This window comes from Mesoplodon bidens, assembly GCF_964165515.1.
Source record: "Mesoplodon bidens genome assembly, chromosome: 17".
NCBI lineage: Eukaryota > Metazoa > Chordata > Mammalia > Artiodactyla > Ziphiidae > Mesoplodon > Mesoplodon bidens.
The window spans coordinates 34,913,465-34,927,728 of NC_138174.1; positions in this window are offsets into that span (position 1 = coordinate 34,913,465).

Consider the following 14,264-nt stretch of genomic DNA (forward strand, 5'->3'; position numbering starts at 1 on the left):
TTGTTGTAAAGCTGTTTTGGTGGTGCTGAATTATGTTAGCTTTTGCCTTTCTTTAAAGATTTTAATTTCTCCATCAAATCTGAATGAGATCCTTGCTGGGTAGTGTAATATTGGTTGTAGGTTTTTCTCCTTCATCCCATTAAATATGTTCTGCCACTCCCTTCTGGCTTGCAGAGTTTCTTCTGAAAGATCAGCTGTTAACCTTATGGTGATTCCCTTCTATGTTATTTGTTGTTTTTCCCTTGCTGTTTTAATAAATTTTCTTTGTATTTAATTTTTGATAGTTTGAGTAATGTGTGTCTTGGCATGTTTCTCCTTGGATTTATCCTGTATGGGACTCTCTGTGCTTCCTGCACTTGATTAACTATTTCCTTTCTCATATTAGGGATGTTTTCAACTATAATCTCTTCAAATATTTTCTCAGTCCCTTTTTTTTCTGTTCTTCTTCTTGCACCCCTATAATTTGAATGTTGGTGCATTTAATGTTGTCTCAGAGGTCTCTGAGGCTCTCTTCAATTCTTTTCATTCATTTTTCTTTATTCTGCTCTGCAGTCAGAGTATTGTTTTAAGAAATATGTAGAACTGACCTTCCAAACTATGAAAGTCCATGGGATTTGCTAATTGTCTTCAAAACTTATAAAGCATTTCCTACTGCTCCTCAAACTACCTCCTAAACCCACCATGGGATTAGAAGTGGATATAGTTTACTTTTTCTAATACAGTAAATATATATTTTTAAATTCATACATACATTTTAGCAGAAGCATCTCTTTCTCCAACCTTAGATGGAGTTCCTTCAGAAAAGTGACATCTCATCCATGTTTCATTTATACTTGCACCCTCACAGAGTTTTGAAGATACTTTTTTTTCCTTCCTTTTCTAAAGCAGTAGAATTTCAAGCTTCCTCTGCCCTGTTTATAAATAAACAAGACTGGGGCCCTGCCATCTGCTCTCTTTTTTTTTATGAACATTTAATGGAAAGAGGATGAGAGAAACAAGAATGCATGCTGTTAGCTATTATCTTTACGAATGACTTGTTAGCCTTTTGTTTGTCTGCTCATGCTTGAAACACTCAAAGGATATTTTCAGAATCTCAGTAGATGAAGGTTCATACTTGAAATGACTTGACAGGCTATATCTTCCTTAAGAGATTCTGACATTGTATTAAGCCATAGTTACAAGCCAATCCTTGAATGGGAAGCCCGGGGGAAAACTTTCAGAGCTGGAACACAGCATTTACAGTAGGAGGAAGGTGTCTGCACCAGTGAAGCAAACAGTGATATGATATATTTAGTATTGAAAATGGAAGCAAAAGTATTGATTCTTTACCACTGGGGACAGTGGAAGAAGTTGAATGAGGAAAAAAGATAATCTGTTGTGGCCCATGAAAATGTTAACTTTCTGACAGTATGAAATATACTTTCATCACGGTAGGTATACCCAAAACCAGATGCTTGTCTCAATATTGCCTTTGAATTTATTTGATTCCTTTGCAGTGATAGGATATAAAGCAGCTGTACTGGTCATATGGAGAGAAAGCAAGGAGCTTTTAATTAGCAAGGAGACAGCTGTTAATTTCTCTTGGTATCTCTCTCTCTCTCTCTCTCTCTCTGCCTCTTTCTCTCTCTTTTTCTCTTTGCACTTTTAATAGTATCTTATCAGGAGTTTCTGCAAGTCAAAAGCACAAAGAAAATCAAGCAAGCCAAATATTATGGTAGATTTATGGCAGGGGTTGTGTGCTATTTGTAAGTAAATTTAAGAAGCCTAGATATAGTTTTTATAGAAATTAAATCCACAACAAAGATGCTATAACTACTACTTTGAACATTCTTTTACTCATAACATTGTGTGATCACAGTTGTATCCAATATTATTATATTAAATCCAATTTTTTGTTCAATTTTTGTTCACTGTGTCGAAGTTTTGAAAAGTTATACATATATATTAAAGGATCTACTACTTAGAAACTTTTCATTTTAGTTTTAGCATACTTAAAGATACAAGCAATCCAATATCTAAAGGGTTATCAGCATTGAATATTTTGTCAAAATATTTTGATGTGGGCTTCCCTGGTGGCACAGTGGTTGAGAATCTACTTGCTAATGCAGGGGACACGGGTTCGAGCCCTGGTCTGGGAAGATCCCACATGCCATGGAGCAACTAGGCCAGTGAGCCACAACTACTGAGCCTGCGCTTTTGGAGCCTGTGCTCCACAACAAGAAAGGCCACAACAGTGAGAGGCCTGTGCACCACGATGAAGAGTGGCCCCCACTTGTCACAACTAGAGAAATCCCTTTCACAGAAACGGAGACCCAACACAGCCAAAAATCAAAATAAATAAATTAAATGAAGGCTCAACATTAAAAATAATATATATATATATATATATATATATATATATATATATATATATATATATATAGGCATACACTTTCTGTGCTTTTTATGTCAATACTCTACACATTTCAGTTATTATTCAAAAATCAGTAGTCATTAATCATTAATCACTATATCTGAATAACAGCTATATATAAATAATCTAAAAGTACTCATTTTTATGTATTTTTTGTTTTGTTTTTTGTTTTTTTTGCCCCACCAAACAGCTTGCAGGATCTTAGTTTCCTCACCAAGGATTGAACCTGGGTCCCCAGCAGTGGGAGCACAATGTCCTAACCACTGTACCACCAGGGAATTCACTTTACAATTGCTTGTAAAAAGTACTTTTAAGTTTTAAAGATATGGGGAAAATAAAACATATAAAATTGATTGTAGTCACGTGATAATTAGAGTTTGATTTTTTCTAACTAATAATAATAATATATTTCTCTTCCTGAATCCATTTCTAGAATTTTAAGTTTATAAAGAATTTTAATATATAGTCTAATATTTTAAAGCTTTAAATTTTATTTTAAGTCATAAGACTCCTCTTTATTTTGATATTTCCAAGATCAGCTTTCTTTCTTTCTTGCTCTACTTAGGCACTCTAAATTTGCACTAGAAAAGTGTAACAATAACAAAATATGTTTGACTAGTCAATGAATTGATGTAAATGGGTATGCTTGATTGTGCTATCATGTTTTAATAATGGTGTAAGTTTTTCTTTAACATTTCAGAGGTTAGCTTCTTCATATCATAGCTAAAGCTTGGACAATAACAGCTCAAACTAAGCTCAGTTATGTTGGGAAACTTGGCTTGGTCTTGATCTTAAAATTGTATATATTTAGAATATACAGACAGGAAGGATGAGATTGCTGTCAGGAAAGTAAACAGCAGAGGAAAGTCAGAGACAGGAGTAATAAAGACAGAAGTCTAACCTTGCTGGAAAGCAAGAATTAATGTGAGAAATTACTTTCAAATGCATTTGGATATGACATTAATGAAGGATTTGGAAAGTTAGTTCTCTGATCTTCCACTTGATATGGTCAGAAATTCATAAATAAATATGAGTTATAAAGTTATGACAGGAACTATTAAATGAGCGGTAGAATATAGTAAAGTCTTTGTGGATTAGCAAGCATAACTTTCAGCTCTTCATTCACTAAGAGTTTCTTTATTCTAGGATGAGGACAGCTGTACCTCTATCACAAGTTTGTTTTGATTATTAAATATATATTAAATATATTTATTAGGGGCTGAATTTGGTAGATTATAATAGGCAAACAGTGTTTCCTCCCACCACTATATTAAACACACTTTGTTGTACCAATTGTTGTATCTTTGCCTCTTACTAACATCTCAAGTGAATCTTAGAGATTCTTAGTAACTTGCAAATATAAGAATATACTCCTCTAAGAACAGACTGAATCAAAACTGAAAATTCTTGTTCATTTACAAACTCCTGCAATTCCCTCATCTGAGGCCTGACCAGCAGCATAGAGACTAGCAGTTGTGGGGGTGCGGATAGGAGGTTGCAGGGATGCGGTCTGTGTTTTCAGTTTTCTTATTCCACTTCTCTCCCAGAGTATTTACTTGTGTTTACTCCAGTGTAAATGCTGAGAACGGAGAAGAAGGGAAAGTAAAAATATAGTTTTCTTTATAGTTGGCTGATGTGATAGGTTATATCATCTACAGATTACCTTTTAAAACCCACTTCTTGAGGGGAGAGGGAGAAGATGGTGGAAGAGTAAGATGCAGAGATCACCTTCCTCCCCACAGATACACCAGAAACACATCTACATGTGGAAAAACTCCTACAGAATACCTACTGAATGCTGGCAGAAGACTCAGACCTCCCAAAAGGCAAGAAACTCCCCATGTACCTGGGCAGGGCAAAAGAAAAAAGAATAAACAGAGAAAAAAGAATAGGGACGGGACCTGCACCAGTGGGAGGGAGCTGTGAAGGAGGAAAGGTTTCCAAATATTAGGAAGCCCCTTCATGGGCAGAGACTGCGGGTGGTGGAGGGAGGAAGTTTCAGAGCCACGGAGGGGAGCACAGCAACAGGGGTTCGGAGGGCAAAGTGGAGAGATTCCCGCACAGTGGATCAGTGCTGACCAGCACTCATCAGTCCGAGAGGCTTGTCTGTTCACCCGCCGGGGTGGGCGGGGCTGGGAGCTGTGGCTCGGGCTTTGGTCGGAGCCCAGGGAGAGGACAGGTGGCGTGAACACAGCCTGAAGGGGGGCTAGTGCACCACAGCTAGCCAGGAGGAAGTCCGGGGAAAAGTCTGGACCTGCCGAAGAGGCAAGAGACGTTTTCTTCCCTCTTTGTTTCCTGGTGCCCAAGGAGAGGGGATTAAGAGTGCTGCTTAAAGGAGCTCCAGAGACAGGTGTGAGCCGCGGCTAACAGCGCCGACCCCACAGACGGGTATGAGATGCTAAGCCTGCTGCTGCCACTACCAAGAAGCCTGTGTACAAACACAGGTTGCTCTCCACACCTCCCTTCTGGAGAGCCTGTGCAGCCCGCCACTGCCAGGGTCCTGGGATCGAGGGACAACTTCCCCAGGAGAATGCACTGCATACCTCAGGATGGTGCAACGTCACGCAGGCCTCTGCCCCTGCAGGCTCGCCCCGGACTCCATACTCTTCCCTCCCCCCCGGCCTGAGTGAGCCAGAACCCCTGAATCAGCAGCTCCTTTAACCCCATCCTGTCTGAGCGAAGAACAGATGCCCTCCGGCAACCTACACACAGAGGCGGGGCCAAATCCAAAGCTGAGCCCCGGAAGCTGTGCGAACAAAGAAGAGAAAGGGAAATCTCTCCCAGCAGCCTCAGGAGCAGCGGATTAAATCTCCACAATCAACTTGATGTACCCTGCATCTGTGGAATACCTGAATAGACAAAATATCATCCGAAATTGAGGAGGTGGACTTTGAGAGCAAGATTTATTATTTATTCATCTTTTTTGTGAGTGTGTATGTGTATGCTTCTGTGTGAGATTTTGTCTGCATAGCTTTGCTTTAACAATTTGTCCAAGGGTTCTATCCGTCCTTTTTGTTTTGTTTTGTTTTGTTTTGGTTTGGTTTGGTTTTTGTGTTATTTTTACCAAATTTTTTTTCTTAATAATTATTTTTATTTTAATAACTTTATTTTACTTTATCCTCTTTCTTTCTTTCTTTCTTTCTTTCTTTCTTTCTTTCTTTCTTTCTTTCTTTCTACTTTTTCTCCCTTTTATTTTGAGCCATGTGGATGAAAGTCTCCTGGTGCTGCAGCCAGGAGTCAGTGCTGTGCCTCTGAAGTGGGAGAGCCAACTTCAGGACACGGGTCCACAAGAGACATTCCAGCTCCATGTAATATCAAATGGCGAATATTGCCCAGAGAGCTCCATCTCAACACCAACACCCAGCTTCACTCAACGACCAGCAAGCTAAAGTGCTGGACACCCTATGCCAAACAACTAGCAAGACAGGAACACAACCCCACCTATTAGCAGAGAGGCTGCTTAAAATCATAAGTCCACAGACACCCCAAAACACACCACCAGACATGGACCTGACCACCAGAAAGACAAGATCCATCCTCATCCACCAGAGCACAGGCACTAGTCCCCTCCACGAGGAAGCCTACACAACCCACAGAAACAACTTTAAAAACTGGGGACAGACAACAAAAACAACGGGAATTATGAACCTGCAGCCTGCAAAAAGGAGACCCCAAACACAGTAAGATAAGCAAAATGAGAAGACAGAAAAACACACAGCAGATGAAGGAACAAGATAAAACCCCACAAGACCTAACAAATGAAGAGGAAATAGGCAGTCTACCTGAAAAAGAATTCAGAATAATGATAGTAAAGATGATACAAAATCTTGGAAATAGAATACAGAAAAGGCAAGAAACATTTAACAAGGACGTAGAAGACCTAAAAATGAAACAAGCAACGATGAACAACACAATAAATAAAATTAAAAATACTCTAGATGGGATCAAAAGCAGAATAACTGAGGCAGAAGAACAGATAAGTGACCTGGAAGATAAAATAGTGGAAATAACTACTGCAGAGCAGAATAAAGAAAAAAGAATGAAAAGAACTGAGGCCAGTCTCAGAGATCACTGGGACAACATTAAACAAAACTAACATTCGAATTATAGGGGTTCCAGAAGAAGAAGAGAAAAAGAAAGGAACTGATAAAATATTTAAAGAGATTATAGTTGAACACTTCCCTAGTATGGGTAAGGAAATAGTTATTCAAGTCCAGGAAGCACAGAGAGTTCCATACAGGATAAATCCAAGGAGAAACATGGGAAGACACATTTTAATCAAAATGTCAAAAATTAAATAGAAAGAAAACATATTAAAAGCAGCAACGGAAAAGCAACAAATAACACAAAAGGGAATCACCATAAGGTTAACAGCTGATCTTTCATCAGAAACTCTGTAAGACAGAAGGGACTGGCAGGACATATTTAAACTGATGAAGGAGAAAAAACTACAACCAAGACTTTGAAACAAAGACTATTATAAGAGACAAAGAAGGACACTACATAATGATCAAGGGATAAATACAAGAAGAAGATACAACAATTGTAAATATTTATGCACTGAACATGGGAGCACTGCAATACATAAGGAAAATACTAACAGCCATAAAAAGGGTAATCGACAGTAACACAATCATAGTAGGGGACATTAACACCCCACTTTCACCAAAGGACAGATCATCCACAATGAAAATAAATAAGGAAAAACAAGCTTTAAATGATACATTAAACAAGATGGACTTAATTGATATTTATAGGACAATCCATTCAAAAACAACAGAATACACTTTCTTCTCAAGTGCTCATGAAACATTCTCCAAGATAGATAATATCTTGAGTCACAGATCACGCCTTGGTAAATTTAAGAAAATTCAAATCGTATTGTTTCTTTTCCAGCCACAATGCTATGAGACTAGATACCAATTACAGGAAATGATTGGTAAAAAATACAAACACATGGAGGCTAAACAATACACTACTTCATAACGAAGTGATTAGTGAAGAAATCAAAGAGGAAATCAAAAAACACCTGGAAACAAATGACAATGAAAACACAATGACCTGAAACCAATGGGATGCAGTAAAAGCAGTTCTAAGAGGGAAGTATATAGCAATCCTATCCTACCTTAAGAAACAGGAAACATCTCGAATAAACAACATAGCCTTGCAAAAAAACAATTAGAGAAAGAAAAAAAAAAAACAAAAGTTAGCAGAAGGAAAGAAATCATAAAGATCAGATCAGAAGTAAATGAAAAAGAAATGAAGAAAATGATAGCACAGATCAATAAAACTAAAAGCTGGTTCTTTGAGAAGATAAACAAAATTGATAAACCATTAGCCAGACTCATCAAGAAAAAAAGGGAGAAGACACAAATCAATAGAATTAGAAATGAAAAAAGAAAAGTAACAACTGAAACTGCAGAAATACAGAAGATCATGAGAGATTACAACAAGCAACTGTGTTCCAATAAAGTGGACAACCTGGAAGAAATGAACAAATACTTAGAAATGCACTACCTGCAAAGACTGAATCAGGAAGTAATAGAAAATATGAAGAGACCAATTACAAGCACTGAAATGGAAACTGTGATTAAAAATCTTCCAACAAACAAAAGCCCAGGACCAGATGGCTTCACAGGCGAATTCTATCAAACATTTAGAGAAGAGCTAACACTTATCCTTCTCAAACTATTCCAAAATATGTCAGAGGGAGGAACACTCCCAAACTCATTCTACGATGCCACCATCACGCTGATACCAAAACCAGACAAGGACGTCACAAAGAAAGAAAACTGCAGGCCAATATTACTGATGACCATAGATGCAAAAATCCTCAACAAAATACTAGCAAACAGAATCCAACAGCACATTAAAAGGATCATACACCATGATCAAGTGGGTTTATTCCAGGAATGCAAGGATTCTTCAATATACACAAATCAATCAACGTGATACACCATATTAACAAATTGAAGGAGAAAAACCATATGATCCTCTCAATAGATGCAGAGAAAGCTTTTGACAAAATTCAACACCCATTTATGATAAAAACCCTGCAGAAAGTAGGCATAGAGGGGTCTTTCCTCAACATAATAAAGGCCATATATGAGAAACCCACAGCCAACATCGTCCTCAGTGGTGAAAAACTGAAAGCATTTCCACTAAGATCAGGAACAAGACAAGGTTGCCCACACTCATCACTCTTATACAACATAGTTTTGGAAGTTTTAGCCACAGCAATCAGAGAAGAAAAGGAAATAAAAGGAATCCAAATCGGAAAAGAAGAAGTGCAGCTGTCACTGTTTGCAGATGACATGATACTATACATAGAGAATCCTAAAGATGCTACCAGAAAACTCCTAGAGCTAATTAATGAATTTGGTGAAGTAGCAGGATACAAAATTAATGCACAGAAATCTCTGGCATTCCTATACACTAATGATGAAAAATCTGAAAGTGAAATCAAGACAACACTCCCATTTACCACTGCAACAAAAAGGACAAAATATCTAGGAATAAACCTACCTAAGGATACAAAAAACCTGTATGCAGAGAATTATGACACTAATGAAATAATTTAAAGATGAGACAAATAGATGGAGAGATATACTATGTTCTTGGATTGGAAGAATCAACATTGTGAAAATGACTCTACTATCCATAGCAATCTACAGATTCAGTGCAATCCCTCTCAAACTACCACTGGCATTTTTCACAAAACTAGAACAAAAAAATTCACAATTTGTAAGGAAACACAAAAGACCCCGAATAGCCAAAGCAATCTTGAGAACGAGAAACAGAGATGGGGAAATCATGTTCCCTGACTTCAGACTATACTACAAAGCTACAGTAATCAAGACAATATGGTACTGGCACAAAAACACAAAGATAGATCAATGGAATAGGATTGGAAGCCCAGAGATAAACCCACGCACATATCATCACCGTATCTTTGATAAAGGAGGCAGGAATGTACAGTGGAGAAAGGACTGCCTCATGAATAAGTGGTGATGGGAAAACTAGACAGGTACATGTAAAAGTATGATATTAGATCACTCCTTAACACCATACAAAAACATAAGCTCAAAATGAATTAAATACCTAAATGTAAGTCCAGATACTATCAAACTCTTAGAAGAAAACATAGGCAGAACACTATGACATAAACCACAGCAAGATACTTTTTGACCCACCTCCTAGAGAAATGGAAATAATAACAAAAATAAACAAATGGGACCTATTTTTGCACAGCAAAGGAAACCATAAACAAGACCAAAAGACAACCCTCAGAGTGGGAGAAAATATTTGCAAATGAAGCAACCAACAAAGGATTAATCTCCAAAATTTATAAGCAGCTCATGCAGCTCAATAACCAAAAAACAAACAACCCAATCCAAAATTGGGCAAAATACCTAAATAGACATTTCTCCAAAGAAGACATACAGACTGCCAGCAAACACATGAAATAATACTCAACATCATTAATCATTAGAGAAATGCAAATCAAAACTACAATGAGATATCATCTCACACCAGTCAGAATGGCCATCATCAAAAAATCTAGAAACAATAAATGCTGGAGAGGGTGTGGAGAAAAGGGAACACTCTTGCACTGCTGGTGGGAATGTGAGTTGGTACAGCCACTATGCAGAACAGTATGGAGGTTCCTTAAAAAAACTACATGTAGAACTACCATATGACCCAGCAATCCCACTACTGGGCATATACCCTGAGATAACCATAATTCAAAAAGAGTCATGTGCCAAAATGTTCATTGCAGCCCTATTTACAATAGCCCGGAGATGGAAACAACCTAAGTGTCCATCATCGGATGAATGGATAAAGAAGATGTGGCACATATATGCAATGGAATATTACTCAGCCATAAAAAGAAACGAAATTGATTTATTTGTAGTGAGGTGGATGGATCTATGGTTTGTCATACGGAGTGAAGTAAGTCAGAAAGAGAAAGACAAACACCGTATGCTAACACATATATATGGAATCTAAGAAAAAATATATATATATAATGAAGTACCTAGGAATAAGTACCTAGGAATAAGACAGGAATAAAGACACAGACCTACCAGAGAATGGACTTGAGTATATGGGGAGGGGAAATGGTAAGCTATGACACAGTGAGAGAGTGGCATAGACATATATACACTACCAAACATAAATTGATAGCTACTGGGTACCAGCTGCATAGCACAGGGAGATCAGCTTGGTGATTTGTGACCACCTGGATGGTTGGGATAGGGAGGGTGGGAGGGAGGGAGACACAAGAGGGAGGAAATATGGGAGCATATGTATATGTATAACTGATTCACTTTGTTATAATGCAGAAAATTACACACCAGTGTAAAGCAATTATACTCCAATAAATATGTTAAAAAATATAAATAAATAAAAATAAAACCCACCCCTTAATCCCCAAAACTAGAGCTTCAATCACAGTCGCTTTCAGTAACGAGCTCTTCGCCACAGCTGACTTCATTGTGGCCACCTTCTTCAATTGTCCATTTTCCCACTGTATAAGTAAAATGCACCCTGGTCCCTACTGAATAGTAAAAATGCAGCTTAGCCAACTGCTCACTCCCTTGTGCTGCCTTTTTGTCGTGGGCAGCCACCCGACTCCAAGTGAGCAGTAATATCAGTTTCATGTTTCCACACCCAGCAAATGGATATGTAGAGTGTTCTGCACGTTTCTAGGGACAGTATGAGATTAAGTCTTCTCTCAGATGGCAACCCCAGTGTCTAAAAGTGACTTCCTAGCACTTCCTAGCTTAGGTTCAGGAAAAGTGTAAAGGGAAGTACACAGTCCCTTACCAGATGAGAAGAGCGAAAACTAGTAGGTCATTCTCTACATGTATGATTTCCTTAAAGAATCTCCTCAAATATCTGATCTCCCCTTATATGAACAGTAAATGTGTGGTTTCAGCTATTAGAGGAATGAAGATTTTGGACATCAAGATGTGTCTGGCGTCATTCTTAGGAACCTGGTCATAATTATCTTGCCTTATCATCAGCTTTGAGGATGTAGTGGAATTCTGGAATGAAAAACATCTCCCTCTATGTATACTGATATATATATATATATATATATATATATATATATATATATATATATATATAAATCACGTCAAAGATTTTTTCTCAACAAATTAAAAGTACATATTCTGCTGTTCGGTGAGATAGGTATTTCCAATACTAATGAGACATTGACATATTTTTGCTCTTTATCTCACTAATGGATTAAAAAAAATGAAAATTCAGTTTATACTCACATGTTAACACTTATTTTCTATCATAAAGTACAATAGAATATAAACATATAGTGATGTTATTTTTCACTACTGAAAGAAAATTAATAAAAATTGAAAAACTCCAGCATATTTGTTTTCAGATTTTATAAATACATTATTCCAGATTTGGTAATATAGTAATTACTTTACCATATTTTCTTTTAAAAAAAGACTTTCAAATTATTTTTTGTTTGTTTTTCATACAGAGGTGTGTAAAATATGACCCTTTTTATTCTTGTCTTATTTCTTTTATATTAGATTATAAAAAAGTAGGGATAGCTTTCTAAATCATAATGAGGATGATAATAAACTGTTTCAAAATAACAAAAAACTGATTATCACATATTTCATAAACATAAATTTTTAGAGCAAGAAGAAGTCATAAACATCATTTAGCCCAAGTTATGTTCTTTACAGAGGAAAAAATTGAGGCATAGAGAGAGAAAATTACCTTCTAGGTTCTCATATTTTATACATAGTTAATCTAATATTAGAAAAATATCTACAGCTTTCTGTCCTCTGATAGTTCCACTAAGCCATGAGGATCCCAAAGTAAATGCTTTGCCTTTTTATAAAATATACCTTTGTGACCGTACATTTTATTCATATATGACTATTAGTAACTGTTTAAATGTAAATCATTGGTTATTATTCAAAAGCTTTTAATGTACACCCAGTTTTCTAAAGTAGAACAAAAAGTTTCAGATTTTCTAATATGCAACATTCAACATTGGCCATAAAATGATTCTCTCATTTTTATGATTATGAAATACGATAGAAGCATAAAATGGATCAATGTGTTTAACTGAAATTCCTAGGTGAATTAGAATTGTGCTTTGCCATTTGTCAGTGTGAATGAACTTAGAAGTTCAACATTAATATTTTAACAGATATGTTTTATGAAACAGAATATTTAACTTGGAAAAATCTGCAGCTTCAGAACAGAATTGAGTAGCTTCATTTTAAAATAGGTTCTAGCTTTTTTGGTTTCCAAAGTCAGCAATAATTGATGATTACTTTGGTCCTGTGGGTAAATATTAAATCCTACATGGAAAACAAAATGTTTCAAAATCTTATAAAAAGTAGCCAAGTTTACCTTTGCCATACAAATGTACAAAGCATTTATTGTAAGACAAATATTAAAATATGCATAGAAAAGAAAAAGCTTGCAAAAATTGAGTTAAACTACCACCACCAAGTTTCCATACACATTTATAACTATATATTATATCTACTACTTAAAGTATTTTGTATTTTGTGAAGGTCTTTCATAAGCACCATCTCACATCAGCATTGCAACAACCAGGATATTTAGGCATGATGGACAAACAATTTTTTAAAAATGTTATTCATGGAATAAACTGCTACTACTAAAATATCTAACTCTTAAACCACGTACAGTTTTCTAATGTTGTACTGGGTAATTTTCATATGATGCTTTTAATGCTCAAAAACCCACTGAGGCAGCTTTTATTATCGATATTTACTGGTGAGGAAACTAAGAGCCAGAGAGCATAAAATAGTTATGTTCTATGATGTGATGCTATTTCTAATGTAAATCAAGGTTTAGCTTTTAACTGCTGCTCTTCCCTCCTGCCTTTAAAAAACAATTCATGTATTATCACCTATATGAAGCCTCTTCTCAACTTTATTGCTTCCCCCCTAACTTGTCATCATCTAATATTAATGATAACAATGGCATTATGTATATTTAGAGTTCTAAATATATCACAGGTATCCTGATAAGCACTAGGGAAGTCTATTATGGCATTAGCTCTAGTAGTGTAAATTTTTATTGCACTGATATTATACATGAGAAAACTGATGAAATGACTGAATGAAAGAGTTGATTTCTAATTATACATTCTTCCTATTCACATAAAACCTAGTGCTTCTCTTCACATGAGTCAATGGTGGCTAAACATTCTTACTAACACTATAGAGATGAAAAAGTACAGTATATCAGAATCTTCGAGAATCCTTTCAACCCAGTGTAGAGACCCCATTTTTTGTAAGCTAATCCAATAGGAAAGAACAAGATCCAGTACCTTTTGGGGGTGAAGTTGCATGATGTAATATGGCTGAGCTATGGTATCATATGTTTATACTCATGTGGTGAAAGATAGTTTAAGAGAACAACAAGCAAAGGGAGGGTGAATGTCAAAAATGGAAAAAAACAATGTTTTCAATAATTAAGGTCCTGGACTGAGATATGTTTTTGTCTCAGCTGCTACATTGCCTTTCCTGCAGTTTAGTTATATGCCCTAATTAAGTATCCTCCTTTCTTTTTACATAAACCATTATACCCCCAATTTTACACTGGCAAAGAGTTGTTTCTTTCTACTATTAAAAAAAAAAAAGCTGATACAAAAGGTCTCCAAAATTTATTTCAAGAAGAGTACATTTTATATCTTTCTAACCAATATTTTATTGATAACTTTTGGGTTTTTGTAATTAATAATCTTTTATAATTTATACTTAATTTAAATCTCCAGATTGTGTTATCTCTTCCTTTTATGTAGCCTTTATGGTGCCACATAACCCAA